Source organism: Oxyura jamaicensis, chromosome 7 (assembly GCF_011077185.1).
Source record: "Oxyura jamaicensis isolate SHBP4307 breed ruddy duck chromosome 7, BPBGC_Ojam_1.0, whole genome shotgun sequence".
NCBI classification, from domain to species: domain Eukaryota; kingdom Metazoa; phylum Chordata; class Aves; order Anseriformes; family Anatidae; genus Oxyura; species Oxyura jamaicensis.
The window spans coordinates 2,245,151-2,252,783 of record NC_048899.1 but is presented as its reverse complement, the minus strand read 5'-3'; the positions used below and the strand labels follow the sequence as shown (position 1 = coordinate 2,252,783).

The window sequence follows — 7,633 nt, the reverse complement described above, 5'->3', positions numbered from 1 at the left end:
TCTTTCGCTTACCCCTGACTTTCAATTTCTTTTTGCCACTGCTTTATATCTGGTCTGCTGACACCTTCTTTCCCTTTCCCCTTTTCTCCCCTCCCTGTCAGCCCAATATGAGCTAAGCGTTTTCCAGCTAGACTGAACCATAAAAGCGTGTCTTTTCATTTGTGGGAGATATGAAATATTAAAAACAATATTTCCTTGCTTCACTCTCAGTAAGCGCTTTAAGGAGCTGTTACAAGGATTATTTTTCCTCTACTTACTGGAAAACAAAGATAAAATTGTAGCTTTCAAGTAGGTCATTTAATCTTAGAACATTTAATTGTGAGTTTGCCAGCCGTGATTTGATTTTTCATCTTCTTTTGTTCCAAGGTTACAAACCTTCCGATTCATTTATATTTATAAACAATGTTCCCACTATATTACATGCATGGATTATTAGGAACACCTCCCAGTAGAGTACTGTCAACTTTTTGTACATAATTAATTAAAAGCCTCAAAGTTACCTTTTATCAAACTTTCACAGAGGTTTAGCATATCAGAAATCTCAAAATGAAAGAACTCTATTTAGACCAAAGGGCTATCCTGCTTACCCAAGTAAGGAAATACTCTTTATTTCATGGGATTAAAAAAAAAAAAAAAAAAAGGATTAAAGCCAAAGTGGAAATCACCTAGGGCAGAATGTGGTTGCACTGATAACGGAATTATATTTCACAGTAAAGGGAGCCAAACCCTAGCTCTAATTAACAGACCAGTTCTGATAAAATAAGTCAAAGGAGAAAACTGCTACCCCAGAACTATGATCTTACCTGGAAAGGAATTAAGGTGGGAGTAATAACTGACCCCTAACAGTTAAAGTGCTTATAAATCATCCGCAAGAGGGAAAAAGACTGGAAATGCAAAGCTCTGCCTATCTGCATGACTGCTGCTTTCTACAGTGCTTCCTCAAAAGCAAATTGAGCCTTTCAGCATCAAATTAACTTGCAAAACTTTGAATCCGAGGCCAGGTCAATCTCACACAGGCCCTGTGCATGTGGGAGTTCCCACATTATCATCCTCATTTCGTACCTGCCATGTGCAGCGTGTTTGCCATCCTAACAAATTCTGCTCCTCTAACCGTGAGCTCGCTGCTGGGGTAAGTGCCGCAGCGAGCGTGATCTGTGGGCAGCCACCCTCCCTTTGACTCGGGCCTTTGCCAGCACCTTACAAATACATGCAGAACTCCCAGCAGCATGTTGCAGTGTTTAGCATTTTGCCGGGGCTTCCTGAGTGTTCTCACTGTATAAATTTTGCTATGAAAGTTGAAATGTTTGGGGAACCCAAAGGGCTTATTCCCCTTCTTTCCCTTAGCACAAATTGCCTTTGAAGCTGCAGACGGGCCCGCAGCAGTGCAACGCGCGCAGGCGATACCTCTGATGATGCACAAGTTAGTGGGCTGGACTCTTGCACAAAGGTGGATAGTCTGGACTATGGCTGGTTGTTACGCTTCCACATCTCACTCCGATGTCCAGGAGATACCGAGGGATCTCTGTAGGTGCTGAGGAGGGCTTTGAGCCATGCTGCCAACTCTTATCATTTTTAACAGCAGATTGAAACCATTTCCCAGGATCAACAACTTTCCTGTTTTCAAACGCTATAAAAGGCAGCTTTGCAAGGTGGCTATCTGCCAAGGAGTTTTCCTTCTCCTGGTAGGTCACCGCTGGTGCAGCAGCAGTGTAACTGAACAGACAGTTTCTCTCTAGAGAAAGTTATATATTGAGTGTCTCAAATGCTAGGTTAGATGTCAGATTTAATTTGAAAGCTGAGATGCTGTAATTCAGAAGGAACACTTGGCAAAGTATTCGTCATTAAACAAAAGGGCACTGGTTTTACTAAACGTTCTCACGTTCTGCTTGACAGTAATTATCAAGTGATGGTTTGCCTAAAAAAGTTAAGAAACCAAAGGTGACCAGACTTGCTCTGAAGTTCCCTGTGGTACTGAAAGACAACAAAACTTAAAGAGCCTAATGATGGAGGCTTTATTCTTACCAGACTCTAACCAGCCTTCAGGGCACCAACTCACTGTCCATTACAGAGAAAAATTCCCTTTCCCAGAGACTGAGACGTTTGTTTTCTTTTGATTTCATAAGGTAGAAATGCAAATATTACACCTTGCAGCACCTCCAGTGTATGTATCTACATCTAAGGTCCTCATCCTGGCCTTCTTTTCTATTCAGTGGAGACCTAGTGAGTGCTATCTTAACATAAAATGGATGCTTACGTTTCTTCAGATGTATCATATCCTGACTTCTACCTGTGATACCAACTAGATAACCAGTGGCCATGGATAATCCCTGAGTAACTGCCTCAGATGTGAACAGGAATACTTCATGCTGTCACCCCTACTTACTGGTACAGCGGTATATAGTGCAGCGCGGAGCTTTGGGCTCAGAAATTTAGCAATGTAACTCACCAACAGGCATGTTCCTTTTCACTGAATACATACAAGAGGAGGCTAGTTAAGGCACAACATCAGGTAAAATTGGTTGTTCAGTAGTGATCTCTAGTCCGTAATGAAATGGGTGGCAGTGATTGCCACTTCTACTTGAAAGCACAGGGAACCCCCCTGCTGTCTCTCTTCATCCTTTATAGTATCTTGTAGAGATCTTGTGAACTCCATTTTCTTAAAGAAAAAAATCATTGCCATTAATGTCTTTCAGGACACCTGCTATAAATAGTTAAAATTGCCCTGCTTTTCTCTCTCAGTTTAATTATTTATTTGGAGAATAATTACATTAGATGTCAGATTCCATTATCATTGAAGTTGTAAATGATCCTGAAACCAAAACAAATGCTGTCTTCCTGAGACCAGTGACCTCAGCCTTTCAGACACTATGTTAATTGTTGTTTCATTGCAGAATCCATGTGGAATAAGAATAAAATGTGAATCTCAGTCTGCCCTGAGATTTAGTTTAGAAGAGTTAACAAAACCTACAGATAACAAGAAGTGAAGGATTTCCCATTGCAGACGCTTGTCTGTGCCTGTCAAAGTCTTGCAGAAAATAATATATCCCTCAGCAGCAGCAGAATAGGTAAAAGAAAGAGTGTTAATGGAGACTCAGTAGAAAATGTGAATATATTATGATAGAATATCATTGTTAAAGCTGGAGTCAATGAACATGAATTAATTTCTCTCCATCAGAATCTAAACCTTTCAATCACATGCGTGCAAAGTAGATACCTAGCAAGCCCCAAACAGAACATACCTTAAAGAAGTGTAATTTTCTTTAGTTTATTGAATATTCAATCTATTTCCTGATCACTTGAAGAAATCCGCCCATTTCTGTGAAACTTCAACCTTGCCCATCTCTCAGAAGGACACCAAACTTTTTGGCTAACCATAGTGTTGCTGTTAAGCGCTTTCACAATGCTCCTCTCCTGTCACTGAACAGAAGAATATGTGGACTGGGTCAGATCAAAGATCTGTCTAATCCAGTAACCTCTTTCCAGCAGTGGCCAAAGGCAGATGGCTGGGGGAGAGCTGAAGACCATGGCAAGAAGCCTGACACTACTCTAATAGTCCCTCAGCTGCCAATCATCCATAGCTCAGGGACTTCAGGAGCTGTGCATGGTTTCTTTGCACTTAGTCACATCCCCTGGATTTCCCCTCCAACAATGTGCCCAGTCTTCCCCTTGAGCCTTGTAGACCTCCAGCCTTCAGAATGACTGTTAGCCCAGGACGTTTTGTGGAGACCAAGCCTACCCAGCCTCTCTACTTGAGAGACAGCAGTAACAGTGTTCTGTCTGTGCAGATTCTCCAGGTGTACCTATTTAACTATTACAGTCTTCATTTCTAATTCTGTACTGCTCTTCATTGTTATGTCCTCTTCTCTATATAGCATATTTGCACTCACATATTGGTCCTTTATTATTTTGGTGCTTGGTTTCATATTTATGAGCTTATGAAGAGAAACTATATAAATAGAATATTGTATTCTATTAATTATATTAAACTATATAAATAGAATATTAATTCAGAATTATTACTTGAAGGGAGCAGGGTGTACCAAATGAAAATGTTTGTTCCATGATAGAAAAGCAGCCTGGGCCCTTCCCTTTACCCAGAAAATCAAGATCGTCACCATTTCGGTATTGTTCCTCAGGAGGAACATTCCAAAACACAGAAAACAAGCAATATGAGTACATGCAGACTTAGGGGGTTACTTCTGATACTCAGAAAATAACCCACTATCCGCTTTCACTTCTGTAAGATTCAGTCCCACCCTGTTTCCTTTGTTCATTTTGGCAGATTTAAACATTTAAGGACAGGTTTTATGTTATTTCTACCAGAAGCCAGCTTTCTAATTTCTGAACATGTAAAATGTTGTTGTTTTTACAACCGTCTTTCAAGGCTTACTAGATTAGATTTGAAATCTTCTCTACTTCTCATTTACTATATGCCACTTTTTTAATTGCAACCAAAATACCATCTGTGCTGAAATTTGTTTCATGAGGGTTTTGCTTTGGATATCAACTATTTCTATAAAACATCGCTTAAAATCAATTAGTCGCTTTGGACATAAAGAAAAATTAAACAAACAGTTTTCTATATCTTCCTACACCTTTTTCCTTCTGGCTTTTATGGTATTTTGAGAAGTTTCACATTTGCCTGATAGATGGTTCCCTATTTAATGACAACAGATAAAAATTCTGTAACAGAAGTTGGGAAAAATAGATGGGAAAAGTATGTCGTTCTGCTTATTGTCATCCTACGTGAAGGAAAACATCCTGCTGCTTAGACTAGTGAGTAAGATGACTCAGATCTCCTCTGATCTGCCCATAATGGATGGTGAGGATCCTGTGCTCTTCACCAAATCTCTTGACACCATGCTCATGGGGAATACAGACAAAGTCCATAGCCATTCCATGTCTGTAGGCTTCTCTGAACATCACTGGGCTGCAAAATTAGCCGAGGAGTACTCCTCCCAGAGCCCCCACTGAAAACACCTCTGTCATCACCATAGCAATACTTACTCTGTATTAGTACCCGCAGCGTGCTGGGCACTGCCTGTATGTAAGGTGTGGAGCTTTTGGCTGTGTCCTCGTGATAAGTTTAATCTTGTTTGAGTTGCTACTGAGAGGGAAACCCTATCTTGCCACTTGCTGCCCTACCTATAGAGCAACACTGCAATAATGGTGGAAGCTGCAGCTGTCTGACAAGTGAAGGTGGTCTGGCTGAAAAAATAACTGGACAAATAATTAACAGATTGTTTTCAACATTGGCTCCTTGAGGAGGTTCCCCGTACAGTCCTTTAGCCATTACTGCCAGCTCACAGGAGAGGTCAGGGACACTGTCCCTTCAGTGTGCACTTAGACACAGTCAAATTGCAGTTGTGGAAAGACAGATAAATCCCCTGAGGTCATCTGACAGCACAGCACAGGCCTGTGACTTGGGACTATTTTGCTGCCATACTTAAAGCCCTAGCTCTTTTTAAACAGGATCCAATTCGTAGATTTTTGTCTCCATAAAATTTTTCTCAGTGGAATTATCAACATAAGATAAAGGTAACAGGCATGGCATCTTGCTATTAGCAAGAGCATATAAACATTACATTCTTCTAAATACAAGTCTAATTATTTAATTTCCTATTAAGAGGTTTTTTGAAAAAAAAAAAAAAAAACTCTTCACTGCAGCTTGTACATTTTCTTCTCTCTTCTGGGAGGACAACACCTTTCCCGTATAGGATGATTGGTAGCCTATGAGAGAAGTGTCTTCTGTTAGACTAAGACAAGCATCAGGATGATAGTCTTTTTCCAGGCCATTTCAGAAAACAGTATTAATAAACAGTGTTTATATTGCCTGATTGCACAGCTTTTTGCATCAGAACTCCTAGCATCAGGTCCCTCCTTCCAGCTCTGCCAAATTCTGCCCAGTGTCCTTACCCATATCTCCCTACCTTTCTGTGCCTCACTTTCTGAGCTGGGAAATACGGGTATCATATTACTTTCTTCTGTCCTTTGTCAGTCATATATTTGGATTGCAAACCCTTCAGAGAGCAGGGTGCACCCACATTCCTGCCTGTACATAAAGGGCTTTACTTGGCTCCTCAAATAAAAGTGATGGGTAATAATAGAAAATCTGTAGAGGCAGAGCTTGGTGCTGCTGCCATTCCCGACAGATGCCCATGTCATACTTGATCCTCTTATGGAAGTTATACAATGATAAAAAATAGTATTTTGCATAAATGAGAGCTAGAAATGGCCTTCATTGACCCCATGGTGGTTTTATGCAGTGAATCCAGAAATGCTCTAGTTAGCAGCCTTCTTGATTAAATCAGCTTCATCTTTCACTGCCCCGATGGAAGATGTACATAGCCTGTAAGTCACAAACACACAGCTTTATCTCCATTCTGCCCATGTGCATGCAGTTTGGACCTCTGATATGAACTTTACAGGATTGCAGATCTTGTGACACGTCACTAAGAATTCAAAACTTTGACAAGTAAAAGAGCAAGCCTTGATATTACAGTACAAGTGTTTACATTTACTTTTTAACATTAAAAATTGGCAAATAATTGCCTTGAGATGCAGACCCCCAGATGAAACAAGCTCTGTAGGACTGATTTTACTAAATGCAAGGTAAGCAGTGATGTAATTTTAAGGACGTTGATGGGTGTAATAAAGCAATCCAGTCCTGAAGGGGCTGGGGGCTGGTTTTTTTGTTTTGTTTTGTTTTGTTTTGTTTTTTCCCATAAATCCCTAAGACAGAAGCTTTGCTGCTGTTCAGAAATGTTTTCCCTGAGAACACATCAGATTGCCTAGCATGGACATGAATAATTGAAGAACACCATCACGGCAGCAGTCTTCCCAAGGGGCTTTTCCAACACCTTGTTATCAGCTGGTAAGAAGCATGAATGAAAGCAAACTATAGCCACAACCTGGTCTTCCCTGTCCCACCAGGTGTCCCCCCAGGCAGGGGCCAGGCTACGGGTTCAAGATGTCCTGTTTACCTGCACGTACGTGCTGTGTGTACCATAGCACACAAAGCCCAGCCTATGTGCTGTGTGTATCACAGTGCACGCAGCACAGCATGGCGTGCACACCATTGGGTACATGCCATGGCATACACGGCACAATCCCAGAGTGAGCACATCAGCACATCTTGATACATATGACAAACAGGGGAAAGTTAAAAGGCTTTGCAGCTGAGGCTGTTCCCCTATCCCCTCTTACATTGTGAATATGGTAAACTTTGTGTTTTTTTTCCCCTTTCTTTTGGGTATATAAACAGACTTGTAATTCTGGATCAAGGCAAAGTAGCAGAGATCTGTTAGCAGCAGTGAAACAATGTCAACTTACACAGGCTGTATTTTTAGTTACTTTTTGCTGTATGCTATATATAAATTAAGGTTGAAACTTCTTGTAGACAGTCTAAACCTAGGCCTTCTTTTCAGACCAATATAATATTACTGTTTGAAAAGTAATTCAATAATTCCATCTTAATTCAGTAATTTAAAACGATTTAATAATTCTTTTGCATGCGAAACCTCACCAGGTGGCATCTACTTACAAAAGCAGCTATATCTTTAATTTGCCTCTGCTACAATGTTGGTTTGCCCCTGTGTTTTTCGGTTACAGCAGCTTTGATTATATTTTACTC

The 7,633-nt window shown here is 40.6% G+C and overlaps 1 long non-coding RNA gene across 1 annotated transcript in view; it reads left to right on the top strand.

Annotated features, from left to right (window-relative positions):
* Positions 1–6,732: 6,732 nt before the first annotated feature.
* The window catches only part of LOC118170223, a 49,726-nt gene continuing 48,825 nt past the window's right edge, over positions 6,733–7,633 (top strand). The window contains exon 1 of the long non-coding RNA XR_004752577.1: positions 6,733–6,874. This is a non-coding gene — a long non-coding RNA (uncharacterized LOC118170223). The remainder of the gene's footprint in view (positions 6,875–7,633) is intronic.